The sequence below is a fragment of the Suncus etruscus genome, chromosome 6 (assembly GCF_024139225.1).
Source record: "Suncus etruscus isolate mSunEtr1 chromosome 6, mSunEtr1.pri.cur, whole genome shotgun sequence".
NCBI classification, from domain to species: Eukaryota; Metazoa; Chordata; class Mammalia; order Eulipotyphla; family Soricidae; genus Suncus; species Suncus etruscus.
In genome coordinates, this window is record NC_064853.1 from 32,266,910 (window position 1) to 32,291,759 (window position 24,850).

A 24,850-nucleotide genomic window follows, 5' to 3' on the forward strand; every position below is an offset into this window, starting at 1 on the left:
AGGTTAAAGCTCTGGCTTCCTCTTGGCGCCCTTCTTAATTCATTAGAGAGACTTTGCACTCTGCTAGTGGTAGGATACCTGAATCAAATTTCCTTTTGGGGGCCAGAGAGATAGCACAGCGGTAGGGCATTTGCCTTGCACGTGGCCATCCCAGGATGGACATTGGTTTGATTCCCCGAATCCCATATGGTCCCGTGGGTCTGCCAGAGGCAATTTCTGAGTGTAGAGCAGGAGTGACCCTTGAGCGCTGGATTTTTTTAACCCAACCTCTCCCAAAACACACACACACACACACACACACACACACACACACACACACACACACACACACAATTTCCTTTTGGAGGACAGAAGAAATGTGAATCTCGCATGTAAATCTTTGGAATAAGGCTGTCCTTATATTTATTTAAAATTTATTTAAAAAATAATTTTGGGGCCGGGCGGTGGCGCTGGAGGTAAGGTGCCTGCCTTGCCTGCGCTAGCCTAGGACGGACCGCGGTTCGATCCCCCGGCGTCCCATATGGTCCCCCAAGAAGCCAGGAGCAACTTCTGAGCGCATAGCCAGGAGTAACCCCTGAGCGTCACAGGGTGTGGCCCAAAAAACAAAAAAAACAAAAAAAAAAAAATTTTGGAGGGGCTGGAGAGATAACATGGAGGTAGGCTGTTTGCCTTGCATGCAGAAGGACGGTGGTTGGGAAAAAAATTTTTTTGGACCATTCCAGCTGTGTAGATAGGGGTGAGACAAGAGGTAAAAAAAATATTCAGGCTTGGGCCCGGAGAGATAGCAGCACAGCGGCATTTGCCTTGCAAGCAGCCAATCCAGGACCAAAGGTGGTTGGTTCAAATCCCGGTGTCCCATATGGTCCTCCATGCCTGGCAGGAGCTATTTCTGAGCAGACAGCCAGGAGGAACCCCTGAGCATCACCAGGTGTGGCCCAAAAACCAAAAAAAAAAAAAAAATTTTTCAGCCTTGTGGCCAGAGAGATAGCATGGAGGTAAGGCCTTTGCCTTTCATGCAGTGGGACAGTGGTTCGAATCCCGGCATCCCATATGGTCCCCTGAGCCTGCCGGGGGGCGGGGGCAAGAGCCAGGAGTAACCCCTGAGCGCTGGTGTGACCCAAAAACCAAAAGAAAAAAAAATGTAGGCTCGGGGCTGGAGAGATAGCATGGAGGTAAGGCATTTGCCTTGCATACAGAAGGATGGTGGTTTGAATCCCCGCATCCCATATGGTCCCCCAAGTCTGCCACGAGTGATTTCTGAGCGTAGAGCCAGGAGTAGCCCCTGTGCGCTGCTGGGTGTGACCCCCCCCCCAAGCAATAGCACAGCAGGTAAGGTATTTGCCTTGCATGCGGCTGACAGGAGACCAACATAGGTTCAATTCCCGACATCCCATATGGTCCCCAGAGTCTGACATGAGCGATTTCTGAGCATAGGGCCAGGAGTACCTCTGAGCATAGCCTGGTGAGACCCAAACACCAAAAAACAAAAAACAAAAACTTCATGCTCATGCCTGGGTTCGCTCCTGGCAGTTCTTTGGGTTCAACCTGTGCCCAGGATCATTACTGAACTAGAACATTCCACAAGTAAAATATACACCTAACCTACTTTTTTTGTTTGTTTTTGTTTTTGGGTCACTGCTGGTTATACACTTAGAAATTGCTCCTGGCTTGGGGACCATATGGGACTCCGGGAATCAAACCCAGGTTCATCTTGAGTTAGGTTAGCCATGTGCAAGGCAAACGCCTTACTGCTGTGCTATTGCTCCAGTCCCATTAACCTACTTTCTAAAGTCCTTAAATCTTTTTTTGTTTGTTTTTGGGTCACATCTGGCTATCTTCAAGGCTTAGTTTGAACTCAGGCATCACTCCTGGCAGAGTTCAGGGGACCACATAGGGTGTTGGGGATTGGACTTGGTTTATTTGTGTGCAAGACAAGAACCTTATTCACTGTACTATCTCTCCTATACTTTTAGACCATTTTTGAGGATCACAAGATTTCAGTGTTCTTGAAGAATAGATACTTGGTAAACACTCACTAAACTTCACACAAAATTGGACTCCGGGTAGATCCTAGAAAGGAAAAATAATTTCTTCATTAGACTGATTGGACAGACTAAACTATCATTACTTAAGCGGCCAATTAGTAGCTAATTGGAGATCTGTACTCCCTGACCAAGACTTTAAAGAAACCCTCTTGGGATTAAATCAGTATATCCAGTTACAATATTATTATATTTGCTCATCAAAACAATTCTCAGAAAAAAATATTCTTAGAGTGGCCAGAGCAATTAGTACAGAAGGTAGGGTGCTTGCCTTGCATGTGGCTGACCCTCTCTCCAGCATCCCATATGGTCCCCTGAGTGCTGCCAGGAGAAACCCCTGAGCATTCTGCGTGTGGCTCCCTCCCTCCCAAAAAAAAAAAAACCCAACAGTTTTCAGAACTTGAGTGATAGTACAGCTATCTGTAGGATGATTATCTTGCACACAGCCAACCTGTTTTGATCCCCAGCACCTCATTCCTTTTCCTAAGCCCTACCAGAAAAAAATCCCCAAGTGCAGAATGCAGAACTAGAGCAAACTCTGACTGGCAGGAGCAAATTCACCCTGAAAACAAAACAAAACAAAACAACAACAACAATAAACAAACAACAACAAAAAACAACCTAATATACCTTTAGAAAACCTATAAAATTTTGGTTTTGGGGTGGTCATACATGACTGTGCTCATGATACCTCTGGTTCTGTCCTGAGGAATCACTCCTAACCAAGCATGCATGATAGTTATCTTAACCACTGTACTATCTCTCCTCCCTGATCTACCCAAAGGTCTATGTCAGAAGTCACAGTGTGGGCTGGCTAGATGGTGATAGAGGTAAGGTGTCTGCCTTGCAAGCGCTAGCCAAGGAAGGATCGCGGTTTGATCCCCCGGCATCCCATATGGTCCCCCCAAGCCAGGGGCAATTTCTGAGCGCTTAGCCAAGAGAAACCCCTGAGCGTCAAACAGGTGTGGCCCCAAAAACCAAAAAAAAAAAAAAAAAAAAAAAAAAAAAAAAGAAGTCACAGTGTAATTCTCTTGCACTTGTTAGTTCCTTAGAGTAAAGTTCCAGACCAGGTAGCTGAGGTTGCCTCAGTTTTAGTGAAGTTGCCTCAGAATGCTCTCTGCTCCTAGGGAACTAAAAATGTATACTAAACACCTGGGAGTATTCTTTCTTTTCTTGGGGGGGTCACACCGGGCAGCACTTAGGGGTTACTCCTGGCTCTATGCTCAGAAATCGCTCCTGGCAGGCTTGGGGGACCATATGGAATGCTGGGATTCTAACCACTGTCTTTCTGCATGCAAGGCAAACACCCTACCTCCATGCTATCTCTCCGGCCACGGGAAAATTCTTTTTAAAAAATATATATATATATTTTTGGGGGTCACACCTGGCAGCGCTCAGGGGTTACTCCTGGCTCTATGCTCAGAAATTGCCCCTGGCAGGCTCAGGGGACCATATGAGATATCCGGATTCGAAGTCTTTCTGCATGGAAAGCCTTGACCTCCAGGCTATCTCTCCAGCCCTGAATACTTTTTTTTTTGGGGGGGGGGGGTTTTGGGCCACACCCAGCAGTGCTCAGGGGTTACTCCTGGCTGTCTGCTCAGAAATAGCTCTTGGCAGGCACGGGGGACCATATGGGACACCGGGATTCGAACCAACCACCTTAGGTCCTGGATCGGCTGCTTGCAAGGCAAACGCCACTGTGCTATCTCTCCGGGCCCCTAGTATAAGATTTTATCTTGGGGGCCGGGGAGATAGCATAGAGGTAGGGCGTTTCTGCATGCAGAAGGATGGTGGTTTAAATCCCGACATCCCATATGGTCCCCTGAGCCTGCCAGGAGCGATTTCTGAGTATAGAGCCAGGAGGAACCCCTGAGCATTGTCAGGTGTGACCCAAAAACAACAAAAACAAAAAAATAAAGATTTTATCTTGGTTCATACTAAGTTGTAAGAATCAAAACTTATACCTGTGTTCAGAGATTGCTTCTAGAGGGTCTCAGGGGACCATATATTGAAGACCATGTGGAAGACAAGTACCCTAGTTGCTGTATTGTCTCTCTGGTTCCTATACTTTTTCATTTAATTTTTTATTTATTTTTGGGAAGGCCACCTCCTGGTGATGCTCAGGGGTTACTCCTGTCTCTGCATTCAGGAATTACTCCTAGCAATGTCTAGGGGACCATGTGAGATGGGGGGGGGGGTTTTGAACCTGATTAGGTCACATGCAAAGCAAGCACCCTACCTAGACTACTATCTCTCTAGTCCCTTCAGCTCTAATTCAGCTTTAATTTTCTTATTAACATAAGTGAAGCATCTTAACTTTTCTTTTTCATTTTTTGTTTTTTGAGCCACACACAGATATGCTCAGGCTTACTTCTGACTCTGTGCTCAGAGATCATTTCTGGCAGTGCTTGGGAGACTATATGAGGTTCCAGCGACCAAACACTGGTCAGAGCTTGCAAGACTGTATATTGTAATACTCACTGTATTATTGTTCTTGCTTACGATAAAGTTTTAAGTGCTGTCCCTGAGAGAAATATGAGGTAAAAATGCAGTGGATAAGATGTGGGAAATTAATACTACAAGGATTTGAAGATAATTAGTGGTTGGTAAAATAAGACTATAAATTGAATAAGAAAAGACTTAAAAAGATGTGTCCTCTCGCTTTATGCCTTTGTAGCTTTTGAATTTGTTGCTTCAGAATTAGAAAGAGTTCCTTCTGCCTTGGTAAAGCATATTAGGGGCAAATTACCAGACCTTCTCTAGCCTCTTTGCTCAGGTGACCAGTTGTTAGCTGCAAAGGTAGTTAACACAGCCTCCTGTCTTCTCTGGTCTTACTCAATTTAGGGTCCTCTTGCACCCCTAATGCTTCTCTGGGGTTGAGGGTTTTGAAAGAGGACCAGTGGAGAAGGCTGTAGCTGTAGAATTACAGCTTTCAAAGAGCCAGGAGAACATGTGGTAAGAGCCTGTGATTTGAGGTGTGGTAAGCTGGAGGAATGATTCAGTGAAACCTTCCTGCCTGCAGGGAAAATTCTCTTTCCCACTGAATGTTTCCTAAGCCTTTGTCCTTTGTCTGCCTTTCTCTCTTAGTCAGTGGGAGGGTGGCCTCAGAGCAACAAGTCAAAGAAAGGCTCATTCATTACAATGGGTTTGAGTTGTTCCAGTACCATCACCATCTTTCTCCTAATTTCAGTGCTTCAGACAGACAAAATCTGAGAGTTTAGATCCAGATGTCTAGGAAGATCAGTGAATGAGGGAATAAAGGATTTCCCCCACTCCTTTCCAAGCAGAGAATATCCATGACAAATAGGACAAATCAGACAGAAGTTTAGATAAGATTAGTTCTCCTTGGACCAGAGATTTTTTTTTTTTGGGGGGGGGGGCACCCGGTGGTGCTCAGGGGTTACTCCTGGCTGTCTGCTCAGAAATAGCTCCTGGCAGGCACGGGGGACCATATGGGACACCAGGATTCGAACCTACCACCTTTGGTCTTGGATCAGCTGCTTGCAAGGAAAACGTCGCTGTGCTATCTCTCTGGGCCCAGACCAGAGATTTAATACAGATTGGGTGCTTGCCTCGGAAGTGGCTGATCTGGGTTCTATCCTCACAACCCTTTAAGGTTCTTTTTTTTTTTTTGGTTTTTGGGCCACACCCGTTTGACGCTCAGGGATTACTCCTGGCTATGCGCTCAGAAATTGCCCCTGGCTTGGGGAGACCATATGGGACGCCGGGGGATCGAAACGTGGTCCGTCCTACGCTAGCGCTTGCAAGGTAGACACCTTACCTCTAGCGCCACCTTCCCGGCCCCCCTTTAAGGTTCTTGAGCCCACCATGAATGATCCCTAAGCACAGAGCCAAGTGTAAGTCATCCCTTCCCCACAAAAAAAAAAAAAATAGAGTTCTTTAATCATTTATGGGTTGGAGCGAGATTGAACACATGCTTTACATGTAGGAGGCCCACTTCTTCCCCGGCAAAGCATAATTCCTTGAGAATTTCCAAGAGAGAGCACAAAGCTGCTGGGTATAGACCAAAAATGAAATAAAGAAGAAAGAAAAATCACTGATTTGACTTTCTCTAGCTCAGGAGTTCTTTTTTTTTTTTTTTTTTTTGGCCACACCCAGCGGTGCTCAGGGGTTACTCCTGACTGTCTGCTCAGAAATAGCTCCTGGCAGGCACGGGGACCATATGGGACACCAGGATTCGAACCAACCACCTTTGGTCCTGGATCGGCTGCTTGCAAGGCAAAGGCCGCTGTGCTATCTCTCCGGGCCCCTAGCTCAGGAGTTCTTACCGAGACGCAAATTTGTCAGATTTAACAATACGTGGGAGGGTGCTATTAATGGCATCCAAAAGGCAGGATATTGCTAAATAACCTATTACATGCAAGATGGAATAACCTTTCCCTCCCATATACATCATTCCGCCCCCCCCCCAAAAAAAAAAAAAAAACCTCAAACTATTAGAGCTGGCCAGAGTTCAGTAAGTTGAATGCGTGCTTTGAATGCCAGAGGCCCAAGTTCAGCCCACAGCACTACAAGAGCACTGAGTTGAAAGTGACACCAGAACAAATTGGGATTAATTCAGCATGATTGGATGTAGCTAAAAGGGAAAAAAAAGAAGGGCCAGAGAGATAGTACAGCGATGAAGGAAGTCACCTTGCATGAAGCTGACCCAGGTTCGATCCTTAGCATCCCATATGGTCCTCCATGCATACCAGGAATGATTCATGAGTGCAAAGCCAGGATTAAATAAGACCTGGGCACCGCTGTGTGTGACCCACCAAATAAAGAAAGACAAAAAGAAACTAAACAAATAACCTTTCCCCACCAAAAAATAAAACCCAAAAACCCAGGATGATAATAAAAGAAAAAAAAAACAATAAATCAAGGGATGTAGCACAACTGTAGCATAGTTGCATTTTATGTATTGAGACCTCTAATTCAATTCTCAGCACCAAGAAAAAAAAAGAAGAGATAACAAATTATACTTTAACTTAAGGTTGAAATTTGATAGAAAATTTAGGGATTTGGGAATCATAAAGATAGCACAGTGGTTAAGGTACTAGCCTTACCTGTAGTTGACCCAGTTTGACTCCTATGCCATATTTCTTTTCTTGAGATCCACTAGGAGTAACCCCTGAGCACCTGTGGGGGTGTGTGTGGAAGAGAGAGAGAGAGATAGAGAGAGAGAGAGAGAGAGAGAGAGAGAGAGAGAGAGAGAGAGAGAGAGAGAGAGAGAGAGAGTAGAACATTATATTTGTAGAGGCCGGAGAAATAGCATGGAGGTAGGGCATTTGCCTTGCATGCAGAAGGATGGTGGTTCGAATTCTGGCATTCTATATGGTCCCCCGACAATGCCAGGAGTGGTTTCTGAGTGTAGAGCCAGGAGTGACCCTGGGTGCTGCCAGGTGTAACCCAAAAAAACAAAACAAAACAGAAACATTATATTTATAAAAATAAAACAAAACAAAATACATATGCATATGGAAGTCAATAGAAAATCAGAATTGAGTTTAAGAGGTCAAATGAAGACTAGTGAATGAGTTAGTTAAATATGGTTTTTTATGTGTGTGGGTTTGCTTTTGGGTCATACCCTACAATGCTCAGAGATCACTCCTGATGTGGTCCAGGGGATTTATATGGTACCAGAAATCAAACTTGGGTCAGTACATCAAGGCAAGTGCTTTACTAGCTGTGCTACTTATCCAACCCTTTCTGATCTTTTGTATATATTTATTTTGCTTTTGGTTTGTGGATCATATCCTGTGGTGTTCAGAGTTTAGTCTTGACTGCATTCAGGGATCACTCCTGGTGATACTGGGGATCTGGGGTGCTGGAATTAAACCTGGGTTGGCTGCATGTAAGACAAGTGCCCTATCTGCTGTACTATCTTGCAATTTATTTATCCTTTTACTGTTTTTTTTTTGTGTGTTACACCCTTTGGTTCTTAAGCTACACCTACCTCTGTGCTGAGGGGTTACTCCTAATGATACTCAGAAGATCATATGCTCTGCTGAGTATTGAACTGGAGTTGGTTGCATGCAAAGCAGTAGCCTTAACCCCTCTATGTTTTTAGCCTCTTATTTATTTATTTATTTATTTATTTATTTATTTATTTATTTATTTATTTATTTATTTATTTATCTTGGACCACATGCAGTTGTGTCGGATATGAAGACATCTTAAAAATAAATAAATTTCGGGCCCGAAGAGATAGCACAGCGGTGTTTACCTTGCAAGCAGCTGATCCAGGACCAAAGGTGGTTGGTTCGAATCCCGGTGTCCCATATAGTCCCCCGTGCCTGCCAGGAGCTATTTCTGAGCAGACAGCCAGGAGTAAACCCTGAGCACAGCCGGGTGTGGCCCAAAAACCAAAAAAAATAAAATAAAATAAAATAAATAAATAAATAAGTTTCGGGCCCGGAGAGATAGCACAGCAGTGTTTGCCTTGCAAGCAGCCAATCTAGGACCAAAGGTGGTTGGTTCGAATCCCGGTGTCCCATATGGTCCCCCGTGCCTGCCAGGAGCTATTTCTGAGCAGACAGCCAGGAGTAACCCCTGAGCACCGCCGGGTGTGGCCCAAAAACCAAAAAAATAAATAAATAAACACATTTTTAGTTTAAAATTTGATAGTCTGAGGAGAGTAGTGGAAAGACATGTTTAGGGACTCTTAATTTGGAGCCAGAGCTATAGCAACAGTGGGTAGGGCGTTGGCCTTGCACTTGGACTTGCATGGTCGCCTGAACCTGCCAGAAGTAATTTCTTTTTCTTTTCTTTTCTTTTCTTTTCTTTTCTTTTCTTTTCTTTCTTTCTTTCTTTCTTTCTTTCTTTCTTTCTTTCTTTCTTTCTTTCTTTCTTTCTTTCTTTCTTTCTCTTTCTTTCTTTCTTTCTTTCTTTCTTTCTTTCTTTCTTTCTTTCTTTCTTTCTTTCTTTCTTTCTTCTGTTCTTTCTTTCTTCTTTCTTTCTTTCCTTCTCTTTCTTTTTTTCCTTCTCCTTCCTTCCTTCCTCCTTCCTTCCTTCCTTCCTATCTTTTTTTTTTTTTTTTTTGGTTTTTGGGCCACACCCGGCTGTGCTCAGGGGTTACTCCCGGCTGTCTGCTCAGAAATAGCTCCTGGCAGGCACGGGGACCATATGGGACACCGGGATTCGAACCAACCACCTTTGGTCCTGGATCGGCTGCTTGCAAAGCAAACGCTGCTGTGCTATCTCTCCGGGCCCTTTTTGGTTTTTGGGCCACACCTGGCAGTGCTCAGGGGTTACTCCTGGAAGGGTGGAAGGGTCAGGGTCCATATGGGATGCTGGGAATCGAACCCACGTCCTCTGCTGGGTCAGCTGCTGTGTTATCTCTCCCGCTCGGTTGGTTGGTTGGTTTATAAGTTTAACTTTAATGGTTATAATAAGTTAGTTTAACTTTAATGATTTGTAAGTTTATGGCAGGCTGCTATTAAGTTAGTAAATTCTAGTATTAAATGATTGTTAATGGGCTGTGAATGTGGCTCAATGAATGTGGTAAAATACATGTCTGGCATTTAGGAGACTTGGGTTCAATTCCCAGCACTCTGTTATGGGATATTTGCTTAATATTCATATTAAATTGTATTACCTGTTGTATTTAGTTAGCTATGAAGACAGGACAATAGCTGTTGATGAATTGTTAATTAAAAATAAGCAAAACAGGGGCCGGAGAAGTAGCATGGAGGTAAGGCGTTTGCCTTTCATGCAGGAGGTCATCGGTTCAAATCCCGGCGTCCCATATGGTCCCCTGTGCCTGCCAGGAGCAATTTCTGAGTCTGGAGCCAGGAATAACCCCTGAGCACTGCCAAGTGTGACCCAAAAACCACAAAAAAAAAAAAAAAAAGCAAAACAGGGGCAAGAGAGATAGCATGAAGTTAAGGCATTTGCCTTTTATGCAGAACCACGGTGGTTCAAATCCCAGCATCCCATATGGGGCAATTTTTTTTTCTTTTTATTTTTTTTGGTTTTTGGGTCACACCTGGCAGTGCTCAGGGGCTACTCCTGGCTCTATGCTCAGAAATCACCCCTGGCAGGCACGAGGGACCATATGGGATGCCAGAATTCAAACCACCATCTTTCTGCATGAAAGGCAACCACCTTACCTCCATGCTATCTCTCCAGCTCCTGGGGCAATTTTCTGAGCAGATCCAGGATAACCCCTGAGCACGCACCAAAAAAAAAAAAAAAAAAAGCAAATCAGTATAGTGATGTAATAACTACATTTTTGTTTTGTTTTGTATTGTTTTTGGACTTCATCCAGTAATGTTCAAAAGTTACTCTTGGCTTTGCACACAAGAATACTGTCTCCAGGGCCCGGAGAGATAGCACAGCGGTGTTTGCCTTGCAAGCAGCCGATCCAGGACCAAAGGTGGTTGGTTCGAATCCCGGTGTCCCATATGGTCCCCCGTGCCTGCCAGGAGCTATTTCTGAGCAGACAGCCAGGAGTAACCCCTGAGCACCACCGGATATGGCCCAAAAAAAAAAAAAAAAAAAAAAAAAAAAAAAAAAAGAATACTGTCTCTGTGCTATCCTACACAACCGCTCCAGCCCCAATTACTGCTTCTTTAAGCGAAGTCATCTGTCATATAATTTGAAATAATTCTTTTTTTATTTTGTTTTGTTTTGTTTTTGGGCCACACCCGGTGGCGCTCAGGGGTTACTTAGAGCTCTGCACTCAAAATTCACCCTGGCAGGCTTGGGGGACCGTATGGGATGCCAAGGATCAAATCTGGGTCAGCAGCATGCAAGGCAAATGCCCTACCCACTGTGCTATTGCTCCAGCACCTGGCTTAAAATAATTCTGTAAAGGGTTGGGATAGGGTCTGGAGTGATAATAGTGAGTAATACTTGCATGTGGCCTACCGGGGTTCAATCTCTGGCATCCATATGGTTTTCTGAGTAATTCCTCGACATAGAGCCAGGAGTAATCCCTCAATACTGCCAAGTATGGCTCAAGGAAAGAAAAACAAAAGAGAGATGAGGGTGAGAATGGTGGCACAAGAGGTAGGGCATTTGCCTTGCATGCGGCTAACCTAGGATGGACCACAGTTGTGTCCCATAGGTCCCCCAAGCCAGGAGAAATTTCTGAGTGCATAGCCAGGAGTAACCCCAGAGCATCACCTGGTGTGGCCAAAAAACCAAAAAAAAAAAAAAGAAAAGAAAAGAAAAGAAAAGAAAAGAAAAGAAAAGAAAAAGGGAGGAAGAAAGAGAAAGTGAGAGAAAGAGAAAGGAAGAAGAAAGAAAGAAAGAAAGAAAGAAAGAAAGAAAGAAAGAAAGAAAGAAAGAAAGAAAGAAAGAAAGAAAGAAAGAAAGAAGAATGAGAGGAAGAAGAATGAGAGGAAGAAAAAAGAAAGAGTGAGGAAAAATGAGAGGAAGAATTGAGGATATAAAATAGAACACACCATATGACCATCAAGCACAGCCAGCGATGAGGTAGGTGCTGGAACTCAGCTCCTGAGCTCTATTGGGTGTGGCACCTATATTTAAAATAAAAATCCAGTATGAACAAAGATTGCAGGCTTGCTTGAAGAGAAAATGGTGGTGGAAAACTGAATCATCACAGGGTGTAGGCAGTATAAATACGTATGCAAAACCTCAAAGTATTTGTCTATAACATTGGAACCATATTCTTGGAAAATATTGCATGCTGGAATCTCATCACAAGTTGCAATAGTTCGTCAGCAGCACTGGTTGTAATAATTAACAATTAAAACACTTTCAAGAAACAGAATTTTAGTTTTTTTTGTTTGTTTGTTTTTTTTGGGATTTTTGGGCCACACCCGGCGGTGCTCAGGGGTTACTCCTGGCTGTCTGCTCAGAAATAGCTCCTGGCAGGCACGGGGGACCATATGGGACACCGGGATTTGAACCAACCACCTTTGGTTCTGGATCGGCTGCTTGCAAGGCAAACACTATCTCTCCGGGCCCTAGTTTATTTTTTTTTAAGAAACAGAATTTTAGGGGCTGGAGAGATAGCATGGAGGTAAGGTGTTTGGCTTTCATGATGAAGGACGGTAGTTCGAATCCGGCATCTCATGTGGTCTCCTGAGCCTGCCAGGGGCGATTTCTGAGCATAGAGCCAGGAGTGACCCCTGAGCACTGCCAGGTGTGACCCCCCCAAAAAAAATTTACATTTTTCAGTGTTGAATTATGAAATAATCTCAAATATTAAACTGAAAAGTATAAAGTAAAGATGACAAAATTCAAATTATTAAATACAGCAAATTGAACCAATATTAGATATTAAAAACATTGGGGGGTGAGTGAGATAATACAGGATGTAAGGCCTAATATACACAGCCTACCCAGGTTTGATCTCTGGCACTAACAAGATCAATGTGATACTCTGAACTTCCCCAGGAGAGAATTTTTGGGGGTGTCATGCCCGGTAGCACTCAGGGGTTACTCCTGGCTCTATGCTCAGAAATCGCTCCTGGCACACTCGGGGGACTATATGGGATGCCGAGATTCAAACCACCATCCTTCTGCATGCAAGGCAAACGCCCTACCTCTATGCCATCTCTGGGGCCCCCAGGAGAGAATCTTGAGCAGAGTCAGAAGTAAGACCTTGAACACAGCCAGGTATGGTTTCAGGATAAACAAAAACAAATTAACAAAAATAAATAAAGCAGCGGGCTGGAGCAATAGCACAGTGGTAGGGCATTTGCCTTGCAAGCTACCAACCCAGGTCCAGCATTGGTTTGAATCCTGGCATCTCATATGGTCTTTGATGCCTGCCAGGAGTGATTTCTGAGCACAGAGCCAAAGTAACCCCTGAGTAAATTAACAAATTAAACAAAGAAACAAAAAAGTTTTTTTCTATTTACAGAGGACATTAACTTACAGATTTTTGAGAATATTGCTTTAAAAATAGTGCATGTAGGGGCTGGAGCAGTGGCGCAAGCAGTAGGGTGTTTGCCTTGCACGCACTAACCTAGGTCAAACCACAGTTCAATTCCCTGGAATTCCATATGGTCCCCCAGGCCAGGAGTAATTTCTGAGCATATAGCCAGGAGTAACCACTGAGTCTCACCGGTTGTGGCTCAAAAAGCAAAAAAAAAAAAAAAAAAAAAAAGTGCATGTAGGGGCTAGAGAGATAGCACACAATGGTAGGGTGTTTGTCTTGCACGTAGTAGATATAGGATAGACGGTGGTTTGAATCCCGTCATCCAATATGGTCCTCCATGCATGCCAGGTGTGATTTTTGAGTGCAGAACCAAGAGTACACACTCACACACACACACACACACACACACACACACACACACACACACATATATGTGTGTGTGTGTGTATATATATACATATATATACATATATATATTGCATGTAGCTTGACAAGAGTTCCCCTGGAATGAGAGAGCAATCTAGCACTAAGGACAATGGTAGTTTTTCGCTTAACGATGCTGTGTCTGTGTCTAGAAACTCAAACCTAGAGAAACCAGCCTGGTAGAACTGCTCTATCCTGGGGCTTACTCTGGACAGGCACCTCCTGTGGTATCCGGGACAGGCGCCTCCTGGAGCCTACTGTAGACAGGCCCCACCTGGAGCCTATTCTGGAGCAACAGTACCTGCCTATCCAGGATCAACTGCTCCAGGTGTCAATCCTGTGGGTTTGGGGCCTACCTTTCTCTGGACAGCCCAGTGCTCCTGGACAGCCTAGCGTTCCTGGTGCTTACCCTGCTGCTGGTCCCTTTGGTATCCCAGCTGAACCACTGACTGTGCACCATGACCTGCCTCTACCTGCAGGAGTCATGTATGGGTATAGACAAGCCAATGCAAAAACAATTGCTTTAGATTTCAAAAAAGGAAATGATGTGGTCTTCTGCTTAACTCATGCTTCAATGAGAACAATGAAAGAATCATCTCTGCAATACAAAGACGGATAATATCTGGGGAAAGGAAGAGAGAGGGATGACGTCCTTTTGAAAGTGGTAAACTATTCAAAATCCAAGTACCTACTGGTTGAAAACAAACACTTCAAGGTGGCTGTCAATGACTTATTGCAGTAGAAACACTAGATGGGAAATCTCAAGGAAATCAACAAACTGGGCATTTCTGGTGACACCACCACAGTCCTCACCAGTGCTTCACATGTCAATATATAATTCTAAGGGGTTGTTATTTAAAAAGAGAAAAAACAGTACACATTTAATATTCACTGTGAGTGAAATTGCATGCATGTTCATTGCAATTTTTCTTATAAATCAGCCATTTAATACATATTCTTATTCTTTAAAAAATTAAAATATTGCATGTAGGTAATTAAATCTTTTGAATAACTGGGCTGGGAATCAGTGCTTTCTCAGCAAAGATGAGTCATAGGTATTTGAAAATTTGGCAGAGAAATATTTTACTTCTAAGATATAAAGTGAAATATGAATAATTGTCCTAACTAGGAGCAATTCTTTCTAAAAAAGCCCCACCTAGAGTCCTCAGCAACTGACAACTTAGTAACAGCTGTTTTGTTTAATTTAAAGGATTTGAAGGATAACATTTTAAATAATTCAAGTAGCAGCCTGTCTAAGTGATTTCTTTCTTTTTTTGCAAGGGGTAGGATGTTCGGATCACACTCACTAGCTGTATTCAGGGCTTACTCCTAGCTCTGTGCTTAAAGACTTTGGTCGTGTTCTGAGTGCAACATAAAGTGCCAGGAATTGAAACCAGGTTGGCTGCATCCAGGCCCAAGAAGTTATTCTTGGTAGATATAATTCATCTTTAGAGAGATAGTACAGTGGGCAAAGCAGTTAGCTTGCATGAAGCCCACTGTTTGATTCAATCCCTTATACCCAATACTGTTTCCTGAGCCCGCTAGGAGTAATTCCTGAATGCAGAGCCAGCAGTAATCCTTGACCCTAGCTGTGTGTGACCCAATCACTAAAACAAAAAAATTAAGCTTCGTAAATGAATCTTCATCCATATATTGCTTCTCCTCTTCACCCATCCCAGTACTGCAGATCTACTGCTGCCTTCAAAAGCAAGGCATGCGTTCTATAAACGAGTCACAAACCCTGGTCTCAAATGCTGTATGTTTTGGTCGGGGAAGCCATACCCGGCAGTACACAATGGTTAGCTATGCAGAAAACAAGCTCCCTATGACTATACAATCTCTCCAGCCTCTATTATATTACTTCTATTTTTTATTTTTTGTCTTTTTTTTTTTTAACCACACCCGGCGATGCTCAGGGGCTATTCCTAGCTTTGCTCAGGACGCCTTCCTGGCATGCTCAGGGGGCCATGTCGGAATGCGGTGACAGAACTCAGGTCGAGTGCGTACAAGGCAAGCACCCTACCTGCTGTTCTATCGCTCCGGCCCCAATTTATTATATTATTTCTTGCCTCTTTTGTTTGTTTGCTTTTGGCCACAGTCAGTGGTGCTCAGGGCTCACTCTTGGCTCTGTGTTCAGGACTCACTCCTGGAGATACTTGTAGGACCATATGCAGGGGATCTAACTAGGATTGAATTTGTGCAAGGTAGGCACCTTAACACCTGTACTATCTCTCAGAACCTGTTATTGTCTTCTCTTCATGTAATTTTTCCTATTTTTCCTTGAAAGAGGAAACCCTAGTTTCCACTTGCCAGCTGCTAGGAATAGCTCCATTTTAGCTATCTCCATCCCCCCCCCCCTTTTTTTTTTAACACCTGACAGTGCTCAGGAATTAGTTCTGGCTCTGCACTCACAGGTTACTTCTGGTGGAGTTTGGAGGACCATGAGGGATGCCAGGGATTGAAGCCAGGTCAGCTACCTGCAAGGCAAGAACCTTATCTACTGTACTATATTGCTCAAGCCTCTTCCACTCCACTTTTTTTTTTTTTTTTTTTGGTTTTTGGGCCACACCCGATGACACTCAGGGGTTACTCCTGGCTATGCTCTCAGAAATTGCTCCTGGCTTGGGGGATCATATGGGACGCCAGAGGATAGAACCACAGTCTGTCCTAGACAGATGCCTTACTGCTTGCACCACTGCTCCGGCCACTTCCACTCCACATTTTAAGCATTCCTTCAAATTCCTGGGCTCTTTTTGAGAATGAGAAGAAAACAATTTCCCAAAGATCATAGATTCTGCCTTAATCTATGACTCAATCTACCTTAAACTCACAGGAAACTAAGGAAATGGGTAAAATTTAGGCAAATGGTCAAATAGATAATCTAAAAGGCCCTAAGCTACCCAGACCATTCTATAAAATCTTCACACTCTCTGTAATATTGTTGTCATTTGACAAATAACACACTCAGTTTTCCTATAAAAACTTCAGAAAATCAGGCCATACAAATAGTACACTGGGTAGAGTGCTTCTCATATACATGACCAATCCAGAGACCCAGGTTTGCCATCCCATCTATCCCATATGGCTCCCTGTCCACACCATTCCTGTGTGCAGAACTAGGAGACTTGCACTGGTGGGTGTGCCCTCCCCTCAAAAAAAAAAAAAAAAAAAAAAACCACAAAGTGACCCATAGTAAACTTATTCCTTTTTTTTTTTGGGGGGGGGGTTCACACCCGGCAGTGCTCAGGGGTTACTCCTGGCTCTGCGCTCAGAAATCACCCTGGCAGGCACTGGGGACCATATGGCAGCGAGAATTCTACCACTGAAACCACCAATGCCCAATAAAGGGGACCATGTGGGATTCCGGATTCGAACACCGTCCCCCGTCCTTCTGTATGGAAGACAAACACCTTACCTCCAAGCTATGTCTCCAGCTCCAAACTTATTTCTATGCTGTTTCTCCCCAACTAGAAAGTTTCTTTCTCCTCTACTTGCCAATAAATTTTTCTACTGGTTTTGATTTTGTTTTGGGCCCATATCCAGCAGGGTTCAGGGATTACTCCTGGCTCTATACTCAGGAATTACTCCTAGTGGACTAGGAGTACTATATGGGATGACAGGAATCTAATTTGGGTTGGCCATATGCAAGGCAAATGTTCTACTGACCCCAATTTTTGAACTTTTCAACTCTAAATCTGAGCATCTTTATTCCTTTTTTTTTTTTTTTTTGGTCACACCCAGCGGTGCTCAGGAGTTACTTCTGGTTCTGTGCTCAGATATCACTGTTGGCAGACTCAGGTGATGCCCGGGGATTGAACCTGGGTCCATCCCGGGTAAGCAGCGCTCAAAGCAAATGCCTTACCGCTGTGTTATCTCTCTGGCCCCTCACATTGTTTTTCTCCTTCTCCTTCCTTCCTTCCTTCCTTCCTTCCTTCCTTCCTTCCTTCCTTCCTTCCTTCCTTCCTTCCTTCCTTCCTTCCTTCCTTCCTTCCTTCCTTCCTTCCTCCCTCCCTCCCTCCCTCCCTCCCTCCCTCCCTCCCTACCTCCCTCTCTCCTTCTTCCTTCCTTCCTTCCTTCCTTCCTTCCTTCCTTCCTTCCTTCCTTCCTTCCTTCCTTCCTTCCTTCCTTTCTTCCTTCCTTCCTTCCTTCCTTCCTCCCTCCCTTCCTCCCTCCCTCTCTCCCTCCCTCCCTGTTGCTTTTTGGAGAGGAAGAGGCTAACCCTATGGTGATCTTAAGAAGATAATAATAGGGGCCGGGCGGTGGCGCTGGAGGTAAGGTGCCTGCCTTGCCTGCGCTAGCCTAGGACGGACCGCAGTTCGATCCCCCGGCGTCCCATATGGTCTCCCAAGAAGCCAGGAGCAACTTCTGAGCGCATAGCCAGGAGTAACCCCTGAGCGTCACAGGGTGTGGCCCAAAAACCAAAAAAAAAAGAAAAAGAAGATAATAATAATCTCATGAATTATTTAGCAGGCTCTGAGGACCACTTAGGGTTCTGGAGATAGAACCTGGTGGTCAAGGCAAGGCCGTATCTGCTGTACTATTGTTCTTTTTTTTTTTTTTTTGGTTTTTGGGCCACACTCTGCAGTGCTCAGGGGACACTCCTGGCTGTCTGCTCAGAAATAGCTCCTGGCAGGCACGGGGGATCATATGGCACACCGGGATTCGAACCAACCACCTTTGGTCCTGGATCGGCTGCTTGCAAGGCAAACGCCGCTGCCGTGCTATCTCTCTGGGCCCTGTACTATTGCTCTGGCCCTGCCTTTATTTGTTTTTGGGCTATATCCAGAAGTGTTCAGAGCTTACTCTTGTTTCTGTGTTCCGGGCTCATTCTTTGTGATGCTAAGAGGATTGCAGAGTGCTGAGAATTATTTTATTTATTTATTTTTTTTTTAGATTGCTGAGAATTAAACATGGGTACAAGATGTATGTTTTGCATGTGTTCATTTCATTGAGTATTTTTCCTGCCTCTATGTTGTATTAATTATATAGTCCTAGTGGTGTGGATGGAGAGGCCTTTCTCAGCTCGGCTTGGCCTGGTGCCTGTAGCCCCTTTGGCCGGCGAGTCTGTAGGTTTAGGATAAGGGTGAAGAAGAACATAAAGCAGTCAGCTGAAGTTTCAGGAGATATCCAGCTTTATTACAAGGCCCTACTCTCTGTGTTCATATTTCTCACATGGCCTCTAAGCTAAGCTTTATTAAGCGGCCTCCATTACCTACCCTACAAGCATCCTTCCAGAGCCCCATTTTATCTTGCCCTTCCCCCCAGGTGACACCTTAATTATCAACCACAGAGACCTCCCAGCTGTGAGAGGGTCTTACCACGTGAGATAGGCAGGAAGTTGGGGGAGGGGTAGCAACCCTAGACCCTTCTTTTTTTTGTTTGTTTGTGTTTGAGGCACACTGAGGTTTCAGGAAGATACAACGTGGGTTTCTCCTGACTGCTCTCGGGATCACTTCTGGCTGTCCTGGGGGTGCCTTATGGGGTTAGGATTGAATCCAGGTCAGCACTTGCAGGGAAAGATCCTACCTGCTGTTGTATCTTTTTGTTTGTTTGTTTGTTTTTGGATCACACTCGGCGGTGCTCTGGAGTTACTCCTGGCTCTGCACTCTGAAATCGCTCCTTGCGCACAGCCGATTCAGGACAGACTGTGGTTCAAATCCTGGCATCCTATATATTCCCCCCAGCCTGCCAGGAGCGATTTCTGAGCCCCGAACGCCGCTGGTGTGACCAAGAAAAAAAAAAAAAAAAAAAAAAAAGAACGAACAATAAATAAGTAACAAAACCTCTGCACTTTTGACTTGCAAATCAATGTCTTTAATGAGGGCTTCTGAACTTCTCCACCTAGATTTCTCTTGAGGCTTGCAATTTCGTTTGCCTCAAATTCACTTTAGATCACTGAGTTGTGCGCACAACTCCAGGGGGCACCACTTACATCACAGTCTGTGTAAATAACACACCGCTGTGTCTAGTACAATACCGCAACACCTTGACTCTGCTTTCTAGGATAGTATTTCTGCATCCAACATCTAATAGCTCTGACTTTGGAGAAGATACTTAAATGTTTAGGCAATAGATGCATCATCTGTAAATCATAGATAGTACTCAACAAATATTAGTCATTATTTTATTTGGGCCTACCAAGAGGAAATATGTAGCTCCTGAGATCTAATCAGGGTCAATTATGTACAAGACAAGTACTAATAATAATCTCTGTTCTATCTTTCAGACACCTTTTGTTGTTATTATTATTCTTATTTTAAAAATGTTTGGACCACACCCTGCTATGCTCAGAGTTTATTCCTGGTTCTATGCTCAGGGCTCACTTCTCTGCTCTCACTCAGGGTGGTGCTTGGGGGACCTTATGAAGCACCAGGAATCAAACCTAGGCAAGGTACTTTACTCTTATGCTATTTCTCCAGTCCTCTCTATTGTTTTTTATGAGAAAGATAAAGCCACGTGTACAGACCTGGGCCTATCACTTGATTGATATGAAAAATTTCCAACTAGGTAACTGAAGTCTTTTTTTGTTATTGGCTTAACCTAACTTTAGCAAATACCAGCCACTATTAAGCTCTTAATATGTGCAAGCCCTAAGAGAGGAAATGAGTAATACCAATAACTGTTCCAGACAGAAAAGAAAAAAAGAAAAACCAAAAAAGAAAAGCACTACTGTTGCAACGTAGGATGACAAGTACAAATTTTTTTTTGAGATGACCAGCAAACATAGCATAGCATTTCCCTTATTTTTATTAATTTGGGATTGGGGGAGTCACATCTGCCAGTGCCAGTGCTCCCCTATTGATTCAACCAGATCAGCCATCTATAAGCTAAGTGCCCTACCCACTATACACTCTGACCCCATTTTCCTTCATCTTTAAAAAAATGTGTTTGCGCTTTCCCTTCCCTTTTCTTCTCCCCCTTCGTTCCCTTCCCTTTCCCTCAAAAAAAAAAAAAAAAAAAAAAAAGGTTTTGCTTTGTCAGGATGAATCCAGGAGTAACTCTTGAGCACTGCTGGCTGAAGTCCAAAATCAAAATCAACCAACCAAACAAAAAACAAAGCTCAGAGCAGAAATTAATAAACCGAAAACCCTCCCCCTCATCCAAAAGATTAATGAAAGCAAGAGTTGTTTCTTTGGAAAAATTAACAAGATCAATAAACCACTAGCAAGGCTCTCAAAGAAAGAAAGAGAGATGAAGTTCATAAACCAAATTATAAATGAAAAAGGGGAGGTTACTACAGATCCTGCAGAAATTTAAAGGGTAGTCAGAGATTACATTGGGAAACTTTATGTCACAAAACAAGAGAACCTGAAAGAAAAGAAATGGATAATTTCTTGGACTTTTTCTTTTTTTGTTTTTATGGGCCACACTCGTTGATGCTCAAGAGTTACTCCTGGCTATGTGCTCAGAAATCGCTCCTGATGTAGGGGACCATATGGGACACTGGGGGATCGAACCATGGTCTGTCCTAGGCTACTGAGCACAGGGTAGATGCCTTACCGCTCTGCGCCACCACTCTGCTCCCTGAACTTTTTCTTATAACCCCAAGATTGAACCAAGATGATCAAGAATATCTGAACAGGGGCCAGAGAGATAGCATGGTTGTAGGGCGCTTGCCTTGCATGCAGCTGATTTGAACAGATGGTTTGAATCCTGGCATCTCAGGTGCAACACCTGAGCATGTTTGCCTTGCAAGCAGCCGATCCAGGACCAAAGGTGGTTGATTGGAATCCTGGTGTCCCATATGGTCCCCCGTGCCTGCCAGGAGCTATTTCTGAGCAGACAGCCAGGAGTAACCCCTGAGCACTGCCGGGTGTGGCCCAAAAACCAAAAAAAAAAAAAATCAAGTATCTTGGAGTCAACTTAACTGAGGAAATGAAAGACTTATGCAAAGAAAACTACAAAACAGGAGCTGGAGAGATAGCACAGCAGTAAGGCCTTGCACGTAGCCGATCCGATCCAGGAGAGATGGTGGTTTAAATCCTGTCATCCCATATGGTACCAGGAGCGATTTCTGAGTGTAGAGTCAGGAGTAATCCCCAAACGCCACCAGGTGTGACCCAAAAACCAAAAAACCAAACAAAAAACTACAAAACACTACTTCAAGAAATAAAAGAGGGGCCCGGAGAGATAGCACAGTGGTGTTTGCCTTGCAAGCAGCCGATCCAGGACCAAAGGTGGTTGGTTCGAATCCCGGTGTCCCATATGGTCCCCCGTGCCTGCCAGGAGCTATTTCTGAGCAGACAGCCAGGAGTAACCCCTGAGCACTGCTGGGTATGGCCCAAAAACCAAAAATAAATAAATAAATAAATAAAAGAGGACACAAGGAAATGGAAAATTATACCCTGCTCTTGAATTGGGAGGATTAACATCATAAAAATGCAATACTTTCCAAAGCATTGTACACACTTAATGCAATCCATCTAAAAATACCCATGACATTTTTCAAAGAAGTGGATCAGACACTCCTAAAACTCATTTGGAACAATAAACGTTTGCCCATAAATAGCTAAAGCAACCTTTGGGAAAAAGAAGATAGAAGGCATCACTTTCCCCAACTTTAAATTGTACTATAAGGCAATAGTCATTAAGAGCATGGTAGGGGCCAGAGAGATAGCACAGTGGTAGGGCATTTGCCTAGCAAGCCAGGCAATGGTGGTTCGAATCCCGGCATCCCATATGGTCCCCCGTGCCAGCCAGGAGCGATTTCTGAGCAGAGAGTCAGAAGTAACCCCTGAGTGCCTCCGGGTGTGACCCCAAAACAAACAAGCAAACAAAGCAGCATGGTATTGCACCATTGCACCAGATCAATGGAAATAGGCTTGAATATTCTAAGACTGACTTCTAGGTATTTAACTAATTAATCTTTGATAAAGAGGCAACAAATACAAAGTGGAGCAAGGAAATCCTCTTCAACAAGTGGTGTTGAGAAAACTGGTCAATTATATGCAGAAAGTGAATTCAGGCCTCTAACAATATGCACATAGGTAAAATCAAAATGGATTAAAGACCTTGATATCAGACCTGAAACCATAAGGTACGGAGACAAAAACATAGGCAAAACACACCATGACATTGAAGCTAAAAGCATCTTCAAGGAAGAAATACCACTGTCCAAGCAAATGGAAACAGAGATAAAAAAAAAAATGGGACTATATTAAGCTGAGAAGCTTCTACACGTCAAAGGAAACAGCGACTAAGATATGAAGACTACTCACAGAATGGGAGACAGAGTGGGAGAAACTATTCACCCAAAACTCAGTGGATAAAGGGCTAATATCTAAATTATATATGGTACAGGCAAAACTTAATAAGAAAAAAATCTATTTATTTATTTATTTTGGTTTTTGTTCCACACCCGATGACACGTAGGAGTTACTCCTGGTTCTGCACTCAGAAATCACTCCTGCCATGGGAGACCATATGGGGTGCTGGGAGATCAAACTGTGGTCCATCCTAGGTCAGCCATATGCAAGGTAAATGCCCTACCACTGTGCTACCACTCTGCCTCAGAAAAAAAATTGAACCCCATCAAAAATTGTGAAAAGAAATGAACAAATATTTAATCAAAGAAGAGATACATATGGCTAAAAGGCACATAAAAAATGTTCCACATCACTCATCATCAGGAAGATGCAAATCAAAACAAGGAGGTATCTTCTCATACCTCAGAGAATGGAACATATCACAAAGAACAAGAACAATCACTGATGGTGTGTGTGGGGAGAAAGAAACTCTATTTACTGCTGGTGGGAATGCTTTCTAGTCCAATGTTTCTGGAAAACAATTTGGATATTCTTTTTTTTTTTTTTTTGGTTTTTGGGCTACACCCAGCGGTGCTCAGGGGTTACTCCTGGCTGTCTGCTCAGAAATAGCTCCTGGCAGGCACGGGGGACCATATGGGACACAGGGATTCAAACCAACCACCTTTGGTCCTGGATCGGCTGCTTGCAAGGCAAACACCACTGTGCTATCTCTCCGGGCCCTGGATATTCTTTAAAAAACCTGGAAATTGGAGCCAGAGAGTTAGCACAGAGGTAGGGTGTTTGCCTTGCAAGTGGCTGACCCAGGACCAAAGGTGGTTCGAATCCTGGCATCCCATATGGTTCCCTGTGCCTGCCAGGAGCAATTTCTGAAGACAGAGCCAGGAGTAACCCTTGAGTGCCGCTGGATGTGGCCTCCCCTAAAAAAAAACACAAAAACCTGAAAATTGAGTTTTCTTATGATTCAGCAATACCACTCCTAGGGATATACCCTAAGGACACAAAAACACAGTGCAAAAATGCCCTTTGCACTCCAATATTCATTGCAGTGCTATTCACACTAGCACAATAGTCAGAATATGGAGGTAATCCAGGTGTCTGATAACCCGATGAGTGGCTTAAAGAAACTGATTTTCTATGGAATACTATGCAGCTGTTAGGAAAGGGGGGAGCACAGAGATACAGCATTTTGCCTTGCACAGGGCTGACCCAGGACTAACTGTAGTTCGTGTGTGTGTGTGGGTTTGGAGAATGCAAGGAGGATGAGAGGGAAAATTGTTGGTGACAGAAAATATGCACTGATGATGGTTGCTATACAAGCATATGATACTAACTGTCATGAACAACTTTATTTGTGGAAATAAAAGTAGTACAAACAACCTTGTAATCATGGTGTTTACAATTAAATTAAAAAATATAATTTAGGGAGTAAGAGCTACAGTAGTAGAAATAAAAGTTCATTTTTTTGGGAGGGGCACAACTCTTTGATTCCAGAACTGAGGCCCTAAGAGTTGACCTGTTTGATATCCAAATAGGTACTTTGTGAAAGATATAACTAGAGATGGTCTCAACCAAGACTAGCATTGACCATTTTACAGGTGAGAAATGAATGTCTCTTGCCTGGAACCTCCACAAAAGAGAGGAATTTCACATCAGGAAATTTGGAGCCCGTTTTTATTTGAAGCCACAAATCAGAGAGACTTCACACAGATTTCAGATTCTCTCCAGTGGCAGAGAAAGAAAGAATAGAGAAGGGAGACAGAGAGAAGCCATTCTTGAATCAGAATGAAGGATAATGGAGAAGAGGATCATGGAGAGAGGACAGGCAGGGAATGAATATTCCAGAACTATTGGGCTTCTCAGGACTTAATTCAAAAGCCGCTCCAAGTGCCTTCAAAAACAATAGCAAGGACCCCAGCTTGTCCAGCTGGGGCTTAGAAGGCCCCTGAGATGAGATAATTCGACAAGATCCAAATCACTTAAAAGCATTTGGAGGCGAGGAGGAACACACACGCCTGACCTCTAAGAACAATCTAACGTCCAGGGGCAGAAAAAAAACGCGGGAAAGCGTCTTTTCCCCGGGGCCCTAGGCCGCCCCCAGCGAGAAAAGCGCTGAGTCATCCTGGCGAGGCGCGGCCCGGGCGGGCCAGACCCCCTCCTCCCTCCCTCCCCTCCCCTCCTCTCGCGCCCCCGGCCCCTCCGCACTTCTCGCGAGAGCTCCGCGGGCTATAAAAGGCGGCGCTCGGCGCGCGCTCCGGGACTCC

General features: G+C 44.0%; 1 pseudogene; it reads left to right on the forward strand.

Moving 5' to 3' along the window:
- LOC126011684 (galectin-3-like) overlaps positions 1-14,161 on the forward strand; it is a 33,416-nt pseudogene extending 19,255 nt beyond the window's left edge.
- Positions 14,162-24,850: the final 10,689 nt, after the last annotated feature.